The sequence below is a fragment of the Sus scrofa genome, chromosome 4 (genome assembly GCF_054392235.1).
Source record: "Sus scrofa isolate SSC_HxYL_T2T_F1_AM1 chromosome 4, Sscrofa_HxYL_maternal_Yorkshire_Landrace_v2.0, whole genome shotgun sequence".
Lineage (NCBI taxonomy): Eukaryota > Metazoa > Chordata > Mammalia > Artiodactyla > Suidae > Sus > Sus scrofa.
The window spans coordinates 76,664,734-76,681,893 of NC_139386.1; the positions used below are offsets into that span (position 1 = coordinate 76,664,734).

Genomic DNA, 17,160 nt, shown 5'->3' on the forward strand with positions numbered 1-17,160 from the left:
AAAGGAAGTCAAGGAAAAATTGCAGTTTAATACATTTTGCCATGATGGGTTGTGGCCAATAATTTCTCAAAAACATTTCCCAACTCCAAAACTTTATTGTGTGTTGCCATATGCTAAGGTATAATTCAGCCCCAATAGGAAATAAGTACATAATCCAAAAATCAGACCTGCAGTGGTCAATAATGATAAAAATTTTTAAAAATTACTAGTAATTAAATAATGAAATAATAACAAGATACTATTTTTGCCCATTGAATTGGCAAACTTAAAAAGAATGATAGTAACTAGTGCTGATATAACTGTGGGGTCAGTAATACCTTATGCATTATTAATCAAAGACAAATCAGCCAACCTGTCTTACAGGGCATTAAGGCAAAAATTTCATGAATTGCATACCTTTGGGCTCAGCAATCTTTTTTTATTTTATCTTATTGAAGTATAGTTGATTTACAATGTTGTGTTAATTTCTGCTGTATAACAAAGTCATTCATATACATATATGTTATACACATACATTCTTTTTCATTTTATTTTCCACTATGGTTTATCACAGGATATTGAATATAATTCCCTGTGCTATGCAGTAGGACCTTGTCATTTATTCATTCTGTAGATAATAGCTTGCATCCATTAATCCAAACCATCCCCTCTCTCCCACACCCTCTCCACCCCCCTTGGCAACGACAAGTCTTAGACTCAGCAATCTTATTTCATGAAATTTTTTCTAAGTAAATAATTTGGAAAACACTCAAAGACATATGTACAGGGATATTTATAGCATGTTTTTCCATTAATGAAAAAAATTTTAAATAAATTAAATATTCAAAGTAGGAAAAAAGAATAAATACACAGATAACAGCTATATATGGATTGGTATGCCATCTATCATTAAAAATGACAATATTAGTGTGCATTTATTTTTCATCATGGACGACTTCCACATATACTAATGTTGCAGTGAAACTTTATTAACTCCAGAGTGTTTGCATGTTTTCTCCTTTATGACCCATCATCCCCGCTCACTACAGAGAAGGTTGATCTTGCCCATTTAAGTTCTCCTTCCTTCAGTCCTCAGCAGAATTTTCCAGCAAGATCCTTTACCTTTGCTAATGCAGACTCTGAGAGTGGAAAATTAATAAGGGTACCAGAAGACAGAGGCAGAATAGGGGGGAGGGGGCAGGCAGGACTGAGCTGAGAAAACCAATTGCTCCTCATAAAAAGGTAGAAGGAGGGATCTGGGAATGGCGGCCACTCAGAGGAGTTTGACATGAAAGATGCCTTCTGAAGCTCTGGATACAAAAGAAACAAAATAACTGAGGAAAAGAAGAAGGGCTTTCAAGAGAGCAACTGTGGGTGGTTGTGTATTTGTTCCACCCTGATATTGACCAAGAGATACAAAGACAGAATGGGACTGTGCTTTGTGTTCATAGATTCTGTGTCTTCAAAGCATCTCTAAATAAGTAACAAGGAACTCTTGGATGTATTAGAACATATTAGGGTTACATTGTTTGAGAGATTATCTAGAAAGCAAGTACAATACAGTATATTATTTTTATACATTCATGTGTATGTATTTGCATAAGCAAAATTCTAAAAAGACATAAAGTCAAAATTTTATACAATGGTCTTCTTTTGAACACTTTTTTTTGGGGGGAGGGATCTTTTTTAGGGCCACACCTGCGGCATATGGAAGTTTCCAGGCTAGGGGTCGAATGGGAGCTGTATCTTCCAGCCTACACCACAGCCACAGCAACGAGGGATCCGAAACACGTCTGCAACCTACACCACAGATTACGGCAACACTGGATCTTTAACCCACTGAGGCCAGGGATCAAACCTGCATCCTCATAGATACTAGTTGGATTTGTTACCGCTAAGCCATCACGGGAACTCCTATAATGAACATTTTTTTTTTTTTTTTGATGGAGCAAAAAGGAGGAAGAAAATCAAAGACACTAGAAGCTTGGGCACAAATGTTCAGTGCTGTGTTGTGCTCAGGATTTTATTCCAGTCTCTCCCTCAAGATAGCTGCTTCAAGAAAACTCTTGCTTCCCTGCCCCACCTGCGTGTCCCAAGCCATGTTTAATTCTTGTGTGTGAGGCCCCCATGGCCACATGTGTGAGGCCTCCACCCTCCGCCATGCACTTGGAATTCAAGGCAGCTCCATCTCCAGTGTCTCTGAGCAGAGTCCTCCTCTTGCATAAAAACCAACTTGAGTTACAGGCAACCCACTGCACCAGGTGCCAGGGCCACCAGCATGAGTCTCAGGAGTAGAATGCGAGTATGAGATAAATGAGGCATGGCGTGAAGACTACTGAACCAAACATATTATTCACCATGAGAAGAGCTATTCAGGACACAACAATTCACAGTAGAGTTAAGGGAGAGGAAAACCTAAGACAGGAGAAAACCACATCACAATCTTTAGCCCAAACTCTAGAAGAAGGAAATTGAAAAAAATGTAATATATTAGGTATATAATTTATCTGTACATAATTTCATATTTATACATGCAAACTGACACCTAAGGGGAGATGAATAAAATGTGAGTGAGTTAATACCTTCTCATGAGTTCATCCAAGACTTATACCCAATCATATTGTCGTCTTCAAGGACTAACAGGAAACGTTGATATTTAATGAAAAACTCATAATCGAGTGCAAGAAGACTCTAAAGTCTATGACATCTGACCTGGGAAGATAGCGCTCAGGGAAAATATGTTGATTGTTAATCCAATTTTAGACTTTTGAAATTGTCAAAACTGGCATTTTCAGCTCTGCAGCCGGGTGAGTGCTCATAACAAGTATTCTTTTGCTTGTCAGGAATCATGCTCCAGTTTATCTGTGAGCACCAGCCTGCCACCATCCCAGTCAAAATTACTCCTCAAGGGCTCATCTCAGCCCCCAGTTATAGAGTTGAATATTTATCAGCTAAGTTGCCAGAACAATGAAGCCCAAGCTTGCAGTATTTAAGTGACAATGTCCAGACTTGGTGGAAGAGCCCAGACAGACAGGCTCTTGGCTCCACAAAGTGATCCAGGATCCCAGGTTGTTTTCACTTTGTTCTATCCTCAGCCTTTCTAAGTTCCCCCAAACATGATTGATTGCTAGTACTATTCTAGATGCTTAGGAGAGAACTTGATGCATTATATACAACGGATGCTCGAGGGCATTAGAGCTCAGTCTTTCCTGGAACCTCTGGTAGAGGGAGGCTATTAAAACACTGCACAGATGTAGCAGGAGTAATCTGGTTTGTGTCTGCATTTTGGCAAATGGAAAAGGAAACTGAGAAGCGTGTTCTCTAGAGAGATAGCCTCATGCCCAGATAAAATTTAGGGAGGTATTATTACTAAAAGAACAAAGAGGGAGGTATACAGCGGGTGACAAAGAGCAGTCCATGCTTGGGACACAGTGATCCAAGTATAGCAGTCAACAAGCACCTTATTCCTCCAGTGCTGCTGCAAGCACGCGTGCGTGCACACACACGCACTCACACACACACACATTCACATGCACACTTGAGCAGATGGTGCTGCTCTTGTGGACACTATCTCTAGTGGCAGAGTAGGGCAAAAAGGTAAGAACAGGTAAACCTAAGGATATCCTTCAGTCCTTCAAATCATGTCTAAGCTGTCCTGGGCTTCTAAAACATGTGAGCAAATAATTCCCTTTTTTGTTTAAGCCAATTTCAGTTGGGTTTTCCTCTTTTGTCATAAAATGAGCCCTTACTAGAGAAAAGCAGCTCCATTGGCTTGTATAACATTGTGATGTGTACTTTGTCATTAATAATAAGAAACTCAACCAACACTTATTGAAATCTGATTGTGAATTAGGCACAGTACTAAGAAGCTTTCAAACTTCTTTTCATCGATATCCTATATCTACACCCTGTTACCCACATGGTAGCTATCACAATCCCTGCTTGTTTATACAGTTTGTTACCTGTCTGGTACCTGTCCCTTTAATAAAAGATAAATTCCATGATAACAAAGACCTTGTCTGTCCATATCTCTGGCACATAATAGATGTTCAAGAAATCTCTGCCAAATGAATGATTACATACCTCTCAAGCCTATGTGCTTAAATATTATGGCGTGTTCCCTTTCCAGAATAATAAAAAATCGTCTTATTTGGGAGATTTGAGATTACCTTGTACAGTCTACTCCTCTAGTGGAAAAAGAAACTGAAGCCCAACGCAGTTATATAACAAAACAAAACCCTGAAACAATCTCTGTAGAGATGATTTCATCCTAATGGCTTAAGGATGTACTTGTAGTAAATAGAAGTGTTGATTTGCTACTTCGACTCCTCATTGAGGTCATTCAATTTTATAAATCTCATCACTTCATCGTTTCTACCTCACACCTCTCCCAGTCATTAACTTATGTTCATTCACCATCTTCACTTTTCTAAATTCAAGGACCATTTAGTCCTATCAATAAATTTTGAACTTAATAATTTCTTATAATTTTTATCTATTCTGAAATTTCAGGAACTCATATTGCATAAATCCAATGATAAGCTACTCTTTCATTATGTGGCATTTATGCTTTAAGGTAATCCTTAATTTTAAGTAAAAATATAATTGAGGAAAAAATACCATCTTCCTTTTGAGAAAGCAAATTACAGCAAAAAAAAGTAAGGAATAAAAATTAAGTAAGCATTAGCTGTGTGCTCTGCATAATAAATGCTCACTACAATATATTGAGAAAATATATGTGAAAATAATTTTTTCATTAGAGTAATTTGTAAAAGTAGGAGACAGATGCAAATTCTGCCAAATCGGTAGTGATATCTCCCTTTTAATTCCTAATATTAATAATTCATACTCTCTTTTTCCTGATTTCACTAGAGGTTTGTCAATTTTATTAATCTTAAAAAACTTTTGATTTTGTTGAATCTCTGTTTATATTTCATTAACAATTGCTTTATTAATGTTTATTCTATTTACTTTACTCTTCTTTTTCTGACACCTCAATGAAATTTCAACCTTTTTTTTCCAAATCTGTCCTTTTAAAGGTATGCATTTACATCTAAGTTGTGCTTTAGAAACATTCCACATGTCATGAAATGTAATATTTTATTTATCATTCAGCTCAAAATACTTCCTGATTTTCATTATGATTTACCCTTTGAGTTACAGGTTACTTAAGGGTATTTTGAAATTTCAAAACATACAGGAATTTTATAATTTTCATTTTGTTATTGATTTCTAACTTAACAGGGTTTGGTCAAACTTGATATGATTTCAGTGCTTAAAATTGGCTAATGTTTGTATTATAGCACAATATTTGAGGTTTTTTAATATTCATTCATACGATCTCCAAAAGAATATGAATTTAAATATATAGTTGTGAAAAAAATAAATAAATAGTTGTATTGTTTATAACATCTATAGCTATTCATTTTTATGCTTTTTCCATCAGTTTTTGAAAGATGTGTATTAAAATCTCCTATTACTTAGGAACCCTAAGGCTGCAGGTTCAATCCCTGGCCTTGCTCAGTGGGTTAAGGATCTGGCATTGCCGTAAGCTGTGGCGTAGGTCACAGACACGGCTTGGATCTGGCATTGCTGTGGCTCTGGCATAGGCCGGCAGCTACAGCTCCGATTGGACCCCTGGCCTGGGAACCTCCATATGCCGTGGGTGTGTCCCTAGAAAAAGACAAAGGACAAGCAAAAAAAAAAAAAAAACCAAAAAACAATAACAAATAAAGTAAAATCTCCCATTACTATGTTTATTCATTGATTTCCCTTTAGGGAGGAGGAGGGGCTTTATGATAAAGTGCATACAAAACTTGAAATTGTTGAATTTTCCTATTTCATTAAGCCTTTTGTCATTATGAAATATCCCTATGAGATTACCTCTAATAAAAAGTACTCCCAAGAGCAATAGTCTTTCCTCTGCCCATTGTAGAGGAGAACTGGTGATATTGGGATCACTTTAACTGAAATTCAAGACTTGCAATTTTATGCAAGACCCAGGTGATTCAAACTGGGGCATCGATGCCTTCAAAAGAGTGGCCACTTCCATCTCACCATGATATTAAGAGTTTAGTTCTTCAAGTTACCAGGCCATTTTGGAGGGGTCTCCACTTCTGCATATTTAATTTTAGTTTCTATCCGCACACCTCGTAAAGCCATCAGGGAAAAGTACAATTTGTTTCTCAGCAAATTATCTCAAGACCAAACCAAACTGCTTCCCTCATGCTTGTACTGTTAACTGCTCTGAGCCGGTGTTCTCTTGTAATGTTGGTCTACTATTTTCTTTCAGTTCATGCAATTTAATACTTTTGTTAAGAAATATATTATATATATGTATATAATTATACATATAATAAGATACAGTATACACATATTCTATGCACACATTTTAGCTGATTTCACTGAGATAGTTGGTCCAATCAACTTAGCCTGCCATTAGTGAAAATAGATATATCCAGAAAAGTGTAAAGGAAGGGACAGGAGCAAGATTCAAAATCCTGGCTCTTTGGTAAAGATATCAGACCTGTCTGAACTTCAGGGGTTAATTTCCTGCAGAGATTAAGATAAGTTAGGTACCACATCTGACACAATGCTAGGCACAATGCCTTTCTCTTTTTATTGTTACATGAAGTGGTTCCATTTGAAGGCTTCTTCAAGAAGGAAATGGAGCATATGTTGGGTGAGACCAAATGTTGGGAGGAAGAAAGGTAGTTTGAACTGGGGAGCTGCATAATAGACAAAGCAATAATAAAATGAGGTTTCTGAGAACAGATCTGTCACTCTGAGCTGGAGTGAAAATAGAATCACATGGCGTGTTTATATAGAGTCATTTTACTCCCTTTTGTCTGCCTGTATAACTAATTTCTGTCTTTTATGACCCAGTTCAAATGTCACCCCAGGGTCAAAATGCGTATTATATGAATGAATGAATGAATGAAACTGTTTATCAATCAGATTTTTGTATGAGGAGTTCCCGTTGTGGCTCAGTGGTTAACAAATCCAACTGAGAACCATGAGGTTGCAGGTTCCATCCCTGGCCTTGCTCAGTAGGTTAACGATCCGGCGTTGCCGTGAGCTGTGGTGTAGGTCACAGACTCGGCTCAGATCCCGCATTGCTGTGGCTCTGGCGTAGGCTGGCAGCTACAGCTCCGATTCAACCCCTAGCCTGGGAACCTCCATATGCTGCAGGAGCAGCCCAAGAAATGGCAAAAAGACAAAAAAAAAAAAGATTTCTGTATGGAAAAAAATTATTAACGCCTTGGAAAATGTCCGGAAATACTCCTCACTGTATATTCTCAGTTTTTTACTCTAGGCTCTCATTTCATATTTCCAGTTACATATGAAAATAAGTTCAGCTGCGTAGCCCAGAATAGCATGAATAAACCTAACATGGTCTTGAATTTCCTTTCCGTACCCTCAAAGACATCCCCACTCAACCTTCTAAAGCGACTTTCTTTAAAGATCTCAGAGAAGGTGCTATAGTCTTCCTCAGTCCAACAGCCCTTTTTGTCCCAAATCCTTCCTCACACCTCAGTTAAGTCCTTCTTGAAACTACAGAGCTAGTTGAAATATGTTTGGGATTTTACACTTTTTAAAGTCCAGTTGCCAGACTCTCAAGCTTTTTCTAAGGCATCTGTTGTAACTATGTTCGATTACAGTTCTTTCCTTCCTCCCTCTCCTCTTCCTTCCTTCCTTTTGTCCCTCCTTCCTTCCCTCCTCTTGCCTCTCTTTCTCTCTTTCCTTAAAGGGTTACTGTTCCCATTCTCCACTGTTTGGTGGATTCTCCCTGCCTAGCAAAGCCCCAGGGTGGCAGACTGGCGGAGAGCTAGTAGAACCAACTCTGACTCCAAGAAAGCAGCTTGTCTGCTGTGTCCTTCCCTTTCTCATCCCTTCGACTTTGCAGTCCCCCTACACTTCCCCCACCCCGTCCCTCCAAACGCAACCTCAGATGCTTGTCCTCACTTGTCTTTCCTCTCGGTGTTGACAGTTCTCCAAGTCTGCAGAGAAGGAAGGAAAACTGCACCTCCTCTTAGGGGAGTTTGCATTTGCATCCCATTTTCATTTCATTATGTGTCCGTGCAGATCTGCAGAGATAGGACATCAGTTCATCCAGCTGAGTGTTTTCATCCCACAGAAGGTAAATGCCAGCCTCAGACATGCCTTTATCCCAGTTGCCCTTACTTGGTTCTCTTCTTCAATTCCAAAAACATTTATGATAATGAGTTAGCCTGGCTGCCCTTCTCTGGGATGACCCTTCCCCCCAGGCCCTGTGGTGTTGGTGCGAGATGTCAGAAAGGCATAAATTCCTGTTAGGGAGATTTCAGGGAGAAGCACGGGAGCCTCCCCCGGCATCCTGTCAGCCCAGCTGTGCTCACACCATCTTCAGCTCCAGGGCTAGCACAGGGCCAGGTGATGGCCGCCATATTTCAGGTGACAACCAGGCAGGAAGGGAGATTTGAAATCATGGCTGTCAGGCTAACAACTAACATTTGTATAGCCTTTAAAAACCTTGCAGAGGGCTTCTGGTTTAGCCACTAAGTCACCACAGTCATTCTGGAAGCTAGGTGTCTGTCTTATTATTCTCACTTTACAAATAAAGAAATGGAGCCCCATGAAGATATTATAAATAATATTAAGATTACACTGCCAGTAAATTACTGAGTCTAGTAACCAAACCCAGGCCTTCTGACTCCGGAACCAATGTTCTTAGAATTTACTTAAAATAGCCTTCAATATCACCTCTATTTCTACTGGACCATAAGTAGAAAAAGCCTACAATATGTGCATGAGCTTTCTCCAGACGTGCAGAACTTCTGGTAATTTATTGCTAGAAAATAATTAGAAATATGAATTAATTTATTCGTGGGAATTTCAGGTGGGAATGGCATGAAATTATATGCACACCTATGTTTATATACACATGTATGTATATGGCATGTTTTTTATGTATAACCAAAATTAGTACAGCTGGATGGCTCCTACTTAGCCACGGTAGTCAGGGACTGGTAGATCCAACTGGATTCTCACTAATTTTCAAATCTCTCCCCTAATGTAATGGAGAATAAAAGACACAAATGCCAAGAGGAAGGAAACATGCATGTAACAGCCCTTCTGCTGAAGTCTTAATTCTGCAGAAGGCCTCTTCCCTTAGGGCTGTCGCCGGGGCTCCTCTGTGAGATCTGCCACCCTTTCTCTATCGGTTAGCATTTGTAACAAATCACCCCTCAAATTTAGCTGCTTATAACAACAACCATTTATTTAGCTCCTCTCCTAGGAAGTAGGAGAGTCATTAAAAAGATTAAACTATTCTGGACCTAATTCTGACAAAGAATTGGTTGATCAATGGATTGGTTATATCTGCCAAGACTTTGCCTCTGAATAAGGTTGCATTCATGGGTACTGGGAGTTAAGACTTGAACACATCTTTTAGGGGGGCAAAATTCAGCCCACAACACCCACTTATGGTTACTAAGCAGCGTCGCCACTGGGCATCAACAGCCCAGAGGGACTTACAAGCTAGTAGTAACTTGGAAAAGTCCCCAGGAATAAGACAGTGAAGCTGTATTCCCTGATTAGGTGGTTAAGTGTAAACCTAGTTTCTGTTACTCCATCTTTTCTGGAAATGGAAATCATGGTCTTTTGTTAAAATTGTAAATGTCATAACCTCCCTTGATAGTTACATACTCTAGTATTTAACAAAACACACCGTGGCCAAAAGCTACTGTAAATTCAGCAGCTCTTTTAAATACATTACCTTCTTTATCCTAACAATATCTACATATATTTGAAAAATAATGGCAATTGTATTTGTGAGTCATATGATTTATTTTGCCTGCAGACCAAATTTAGTGTGCATTACAGATTTTTTAAACCCTTATAAAGATGGTTCTAACAATCAAATTATAGTTTCTAGGAACCAAGGACAAAAAGAATTTTACATTAATCTCTTCAGATCTCTAAAATAAAGTTTTAATGTAATTATGGATATTCACTAAAAAGTAAGAGTGATTAGTTCAGATAGAACAAGTCATTTCAATCTAGTTTCATTTTCTTTAATCGTATGTCTATCAGATGAATATTCTGGGGGACTGTGTACTTACCGTCTGGATTTCATTAAGATCACTGGTATTCTGCATTATCCTCTGTGTGTATGTGAGTATAGAAATGTTAGCGAGACAATAACCAAAGAGCAAATTGAAAAGATGCCGATCCAATGCCATTCTATAGGGAAAACACTAAATGACACATTTGGTATCTCAGGCAGAATTTTCCCAGCTTGTCACAAAATCTGTTTCCTCCACCTCTTACTGGGCACAAGGCTAGAATTCCTACCCTGCTCTGCCGTTCCAGTCACAGAAGTGATTCGTGCCTGGTGCAAAGAAATATCTCATGGCCAATTTTCCATGCTCTTTGTTCTCCCGTCAGCTGAGGCAGGCAAGTATGGCCTCCTTAAAGGACACACACTGAGGTGGTGGAGGCACAAGAAAAAAGGAGAAAAGAATAAAAGCACAAGAAAAAAAAAATCGCTTCTGGAGAAGACTCTTCACCAACTCGGATCCCTCCTTTGTGTTTTCTATGAGTAAGTGGTAAATTTTTTCTATTGCGTTTGAGCCGATGGAGGAGGAAACATTTTTCCTCTACCCTTCTTGGTTCTGTGGCTGGTCTAATAATCAAATTAACATAGGATAGCTTGTAACAGGAGGAAAACAAACTTAATTATGTAAGTACAGGGATCCCGTAAGAATATGAGACCCAAGGGCAAGATGGGCCATTGAGGTTTATATGCCCTCCTGCGCTCAGGAATGGGGTGGGGTCTGGGGCCTCAAGGGGGAGGAGGGTAATTCAATAAGAAGAGCAGATGTTGGTTAATGAGATGTTTGCCCTGCCCTACAGATGGGTCGTTCAGATAAAGGTTATCTCTGGTAATAGCTCTCTCTTTGAGTCGATGGCCCAGTATCTAAATTATCTTAGGTAGGAAAGGGAGAGGCAAATGTTTCTTGGGTCCTGATTGCTTTCAGCTCAGAAGAACCCACACGCCAAATTGGCACCTTTTAGGGTCATGTTTTCTGCTCCCATTCAGGACATTTTCCAGATTTTTTTGGAAGAGGAGGAGCTACCCTATGTAATGGAGCCTCAAAACATGGTGCTTTGCTGCTTACATTTTTATAAACTAATCGGATCAAGATAAAATAGTTTCACAATGAGTATTATTAATTTTTAAAACTCCTCAATTTTTCATAGTTTATTATTATTTTATGACACTTCCTACGTTTAAAGTCATACAGGCTCATTATGTATTTTGTAAAAATTTGCTGCTCTTTGCAAACAGAAAAATGAAAAGGAGATAATAGCAGTCTTCTGTAATAAAACACTCGAGGAAAACTCCAGTTAACTCTACCAGTTGTCTTGAAGCTCAAACTCAGTGTGCTCAGCGCTGAACTCAGGAGCTTTCCCCACATAAGGTCTTCTTCCAGCGTTTCCTACTTCACCATCCCCCAACCACAAACCACAGTTGTTCTTAACACCCACCCCTTCATGTGCCCTTACTGTAAACTGCAAGATACAGTGAGTAGACGACACAGTGGCTGATGAAATCTCAGCATAGATTGATATGCTAGAGTCATGGACAGAATCTAATAATCCCATCCCAAAGCCATGGGTTGGGAGCTTGGGTGCAGGCAGACTGGGCAGAGGAAACCAGTGATCAGCAAGACTTTGTGAAGGGGACCTTTTATTCTCTGAGTATTTGGTTTTGCTATGCTTCACATTTTTCCTGATGAAAATCCAACCCCAGGTCCAGCTCGAAAAAATACCTCTTGCATAAAGCTTGGCTTGACTCCCACCGCCCCCCACAATCCAGCTCTAGCTCGGAGTAATTTCTCCCTAACAAAAAGATTTTGCATCCAGTCCATTCACTTGGTGCTGATTTTTAGCCACACACTCTTAAACTTATTTTGTTAAGGTGGCTATACATGTTGTCCTAGCTGGAGTTAAGTAAACTCCACAGCTTGTGAGGTGTAAGGACGATGGCTTGACTCTTCTATGCACTCAGGGTCTGGTACAGTGCCTGCTCCCTTAGCATGCTCATTTTAAAGAGAAGAATGAACAAATGCCTGCTGACTTATTTCAGTCTCATGTCGCCCTGGGCTAAAAGTGTCAGCAAAGCCACAAGAGGAGTTGGGGCGGGGTGGGGGGGGGGTGAGTAACTGTGTCCTGTCCCACCTCCTTGTCAAACAGAAGGCAATGGACCAGGTTTCCTGCATTCTGACCACCGCCTGGAGCACGTCTAGAAGATCAAGGTTTCCAGTTACATTAAAAAAGGAAATTGGAATTCCTGTCGTGGCTCAGCGGAAACGAATCCAACTAAGAGCCATGAGGTTTCATGTTCGATCCCTGGCCTCGCTCAGTGGGTTAAGGATCTGGTGTTGCCATGAGCTGTGGTGTAGGTCACAGATGTGGCTCGAATCCTGAGTTGCTGTGACTATTGCAGCTCCGATTGGACCCCCACCCTGGGAACCTCCATGTGTGGCAGGTGTGGCCCTAAAAAGAACAAACAAGCAAACAAAAGCCATAGGTAATTTATAAATAAGTGGACATGGCTGTGGTCCAATAAAACTTTGGAGTTCCTATTGTGGCTCAGCAGAAACGAATCTGACTAGTATCCATGACAGGTTCGATCCCTGACCTTGCTCAGTGGGTTAAATGATCTGGCATTGCCCCAAGCTGTGGTGTAGTTAGCAGACTTGGCTTGGATCTTGCATTGCTGTGGCTGTGCTGTAGGCCAGTGGCTACAGCTCCATTTCAACCCCTAGCCTGAAAACCTCCATGTGTGGCCTTAAAAAAAGAAAGAAAGAAAGAAAAAGAAAGAAAGAAAGAAAGAAAGAGGAGTTCCCGTCGGGGCGCAGTGGTTAACGAATTTGATTAGGAACCATGGGGTTGCGGGTTTGGTCCCTGCCCTTGCTCAGTGGGTTAAGGATCTGGCGTTGCTGTGAGCTGTGGTGTAGGTTGCAGATGCGGGCTCGGATCCCGAGTTGCTGTGGCTCTGGCGTAGGCCAGTGGCTACAGCTCCGATTAGACCCCTAGCCTGGGAACCTCCATATGCCGCGGGAGCGGCCCAAAGAAATAGCAAAAAAAAAGACAAAAAAAAAAAGAAAGAAAAAAGAAAAAAAAGAAAGAAAGAAAGAAAAAAAGATGAATAACCCTGGCTGAGATTATTTCTCACTAGCTAATAATAATTTTAAAAATACATTAAGGAGTTCCCGTGGCGCAGTGGTTAACGAATCCGACTAGGAACCATGAGGTTGCAGGTTCGGTCCCTGCCCTTGCTCAGTGGGTTAACGATCCGGCATTGCCACGAACTGTGGTGTAGGTTGCAGACACGGCTCGGATCCCATGTTGCTGTGGCTCTGGCGTAGGCTAGTGGCTGCAGCTCCGATTAGACCCCTAGCCTGGGAACCTCCATATGCCGCGGGAGCAACCCAAAAAAATAGCAAAAAGACAAAAAGACAAAAAAAAATAAAATAAAATTGGCCCTCCTCCACCACACTTTTAATACTGATTAATTTGTCTCCCATCTTGACCTGTAGATCTCTTCAACATTCCAATTCACTATGTATTTCAATAATAATTCATTAACTTGATTTTGGTATTGACCACAAGACCTAGAAAATGTTTTTCAAATTTCCTGCTGATCTGTTCAATGATGGTTGTGTTTTTATGTTGATATAGAGCCATGGCATTTAAAGCCAACAAAATGGGAGTGAATAGGAGGCTGCAAAACTCACCCTTGGCCTGACACCCCGGGGGGTGGGGTGAGGTGGAGTCATCTTTTTTCTTTTTTTAAACCACTTAGAGAGTCATCTTTTTCCCAAGAGTCTTTTACTAAAAATAAACATATAAAAAGGGAAATTAAGGAGTTCCCATCGTGGCTCAATGGTTAACGAACCCAACTAATATCCATGAGGACCAGTGTTCGATGCCTGGCCTTGCTCAGTGTGTTAAGGATCTGGTGTTAAGGATCCATGCGCTGTGGTGTGGGTCGCAGACACATTTCAGATCCTGCATTGCTCTGGCTGTGGTGTAGGCCGGCAGCTACAGTTCTAATCGGACCCTTAGCCTGGGAACCTCCATATGCCATGGGTGCAGCCCTAAAAAGATAATCAATCAATCAATTAATAAAAAGGGAGATAAAGCCAATGTTGATCATTTCCAATTTTCTCTATCCCTTTTCAACAATTTTGTTTTACTGGTGTTTCACAAAGTATTTGCTGAATTTTGGAAAATTGAAATGTGCTTTAATATGTACATCTATTTACCTGTGTAGAAACAACCAAAGTCAGAGTTCCCGTTGTGGCTCAGTGGTAAACGAATCCGACTAGGAACCATGAGGTTGCAGGTTCGATCCCTGACCTTGCTCAGTGGGTCAAGGTTCTGGCGTTGCCGTGAGCTGTGGTGGAGGTTGTAGATGTGGCTTGAATCCCTCCTTGCTGTGGCTCTGGTGTTGGCCAGTGGCTACAGCTCCAATTAGACCCCTAGCCTGGGAACCTCCGTATGCCGTGGGAGCAGCCCTAGAAAAAGCAAAAAGACAAAAAAAAAAAAAAAGAAAAAAGACAGAAACAACCAAAGTCTTGGGAGAGAAAAATCATTGCTTAGAATTTGGGGAGATATGCTCTTTTACAAAACTGCTATGATGCTTTCATGATCTCAGGGACCTTTGGCATACCTGCATTATGCTATATAATTCTGCTGTGTGATTTTCACACCAGCTTAGAGATGAGCATGAGTACTCTTCTTTTGCCAACGATACAGTCAAGGCTCAGTAAGGTCTCTGAGATCATCCAGGGCTGCTCAGTAAACGGGTGGTGGGGGGGCGGCAGGGGTTAGGGGAGATGGAGGCTGGGGTTCAAACCTGCCTCAGCCTGATTGCAAAGCTGAGCTCTCCAGAGCCACATCACTTTGAACATGGCACCATGCCTAAAAAAGCTTGTCGGAATGACATGTCTGTCATCTGTGTTAGCTGCAATTGTCATTGCTGCTCATGATTGCTCTTGGTTTAGGATGATAGAGCAGCTAAAGATAGAGTCGTTCACACATGGTGGGAGATCAGTAATACCTGAGAGAGAGAGGGAGGGAGCGACAAAGATAGAGAAATGGGGGCTAGGGACAGGAGAAGAGAGGCCTTTGCTGATACTGTGCGAAGAGGCACGGTTCTGAGGTCTCGTAGACATGGCTTCAAATCTGGCTCCCCACACAACAGCCGTGTCACATTGTACAAATGAAGTCAACTTTCTTATCTGTAAAATGGTGTGACTGGTAAGGGCTCCTTTGGGGGGCAATGATATGCCCATCACCTTGATTGTGGGAATAATTTCCCAGGTGTGTACATATGTCAAACCTTACATGTGTGCAGTTTATTCTATGTTAAATTATACCCCAATAAAACAATAATAATAATAATAGTAGCTTGTGTATCTTTATTTTATTTATTTATTTATGTATTTATTTATTTATTTATTTTTTCTTTCTGCCTTTTCTTGAGCCACTGCCATGGCATATGGAGGTTCCCAGGCTAGGGGTCTAATTGGAGCTGTGGCCACCAGCCTACTCCAGAGCCACAGCAATGCGGGATCAGAGCTGCATCTGCGACTCACCCCGCAGCTCAAGGCAGTGCTAGATCCTTAACCCACTGACCAAGGCCAGAGATCGAACCCGCCACCTCATGGTTCCTAGTCGGATTCGTTAACCACTGTGCCACAATGGGAACTCCGCTTGTGTATCTTTAGGTTGCTATGAGGATTAGAGTTAGTATGTACTTAGAGGCCTAACCAATGTAACCATGTCACCAATTCTCAATAAAGATAGCTCTCACTACTGTCTGAGGATCTAGGTCTTGTTTACTTAGTTCAAGGCTATTTCTGAAGAATCCGACCAGGAACCATGAGGTTGCAGGTTCGATACCTGGCCTTGCTCAGTGGGTTACAGATTTGGCATTGCTGTGAACTGTGGTGTGGGTTACAGACGTGGCTTGGATCCTGCGTTGCTGTGGCTGTGGTGTAGGCCGGCAGCTGTAGTTCCGATTGGACCCCTAGCCTGAGAACCTCCATATGCCACGGGTGCAGCCTTAAAAGCACAAAACAAACAAACAAACAAAAAAACAAGTTTATTTCTGAATCCTTTACATTAGAAGATATTTGCAGCATAGGACAGAGCAAAGAACAATCCCTCCATGGAATGTTTCTTACTAGCTGGTAAATAAATAAATCCTTTAAGCCATGTAAGCCTCATTTTCTTCTTCTATAAAATGGGGGCAAGAACCTACCTCAGTGGTGATGAAAGAAGCAAAAAAAACCAAAGTTCTTAGCTTCGTGGAGCTCTTGGGCTACCAAAGAAAAACTTACTTTGACACCACCTGTTAAAACAGTAAAGAAGACTATTCAAGATTCTTGCAATAAACGCCCTGAAAAGAGATCAGACCCAATTCTGAATACAGCCCGGACGAGTGGAAATTTCTGGCTAAGGTGGAGGGAGGATGAAGGACAGTGTGCCAGGAGGAAACGTCGAGGATAGGATTCCTGCTAAACGGACTTAATGGGATCCCTGCTGAAGGCAGGCCGGGGGCAGGCGACATCGAGTGTGGTGGACAAGGAACCCGACCAAATACCAAGGATGGGGGGTGGCGGGGCTGGGGGGTTGGGGATCTCTCAAAGCTGGCTTAGCAGGATTCTTGCTAAGACTGGGCTCTGCCAGCCTGGTGAGGACGGGGCCACGGGCTCAGAGTTTCTGTCAGTCCGGTTCTTTGAATATTCAGCTGGGCTCAACCCTTCTGAAGAGCAAATGTCTAGTAAAAATGTCATTTAGTTTTGTCATTGAGCCTCTTGGTTATGAATTCATCCAAGGGACAAGGAAGCTGGTGGGAGAGATGGGAGCTAATTTAGAAGCACAATCTTTGGGAAAGCCTGGGTGGGAGAGTCAGAGCCCCTGAGGGCAGAGATAGAGGTAAATCTTCCTCTCTTTTCTAGTTTGCTTAAACTTCCAGAATCGTGATGGAGGCTCTCCTGGGCTGCCTGGGTTGGCTGGCCCTAGGGAGGGTCTGGGAGAAATGTTGCCGAAACTTGGCCTCTGTCTGCTGCTGCCAAATAGAAACTTGGAGACAGAGTTTTGGGTGAAGGAGAAAAAAGC

General features: G+C 41.3%; 1 long non-coding RNA gene across 1 annotated transcript in view; it reads left to right on the forward strand.

Annotated features, from left to right (window-relative positions):
- The window catches only part of LOC106510074 (uncharacterized), a 188,340-nt gene that overhangs the window by 167,504 nt on the left and 3,676 nt on the right, over positions 1-17,160 (forward strand). The window contains exon 4 of the long non-coding RNA XR_002343297.2: positions 10,408-10,561. This is a non-coding gene — a long non-coding RNA (uncharacterized LOC106510074). The remainder of the gene's footprint in view (positions 1-10,407; positions 10,562-17,160) is intronic.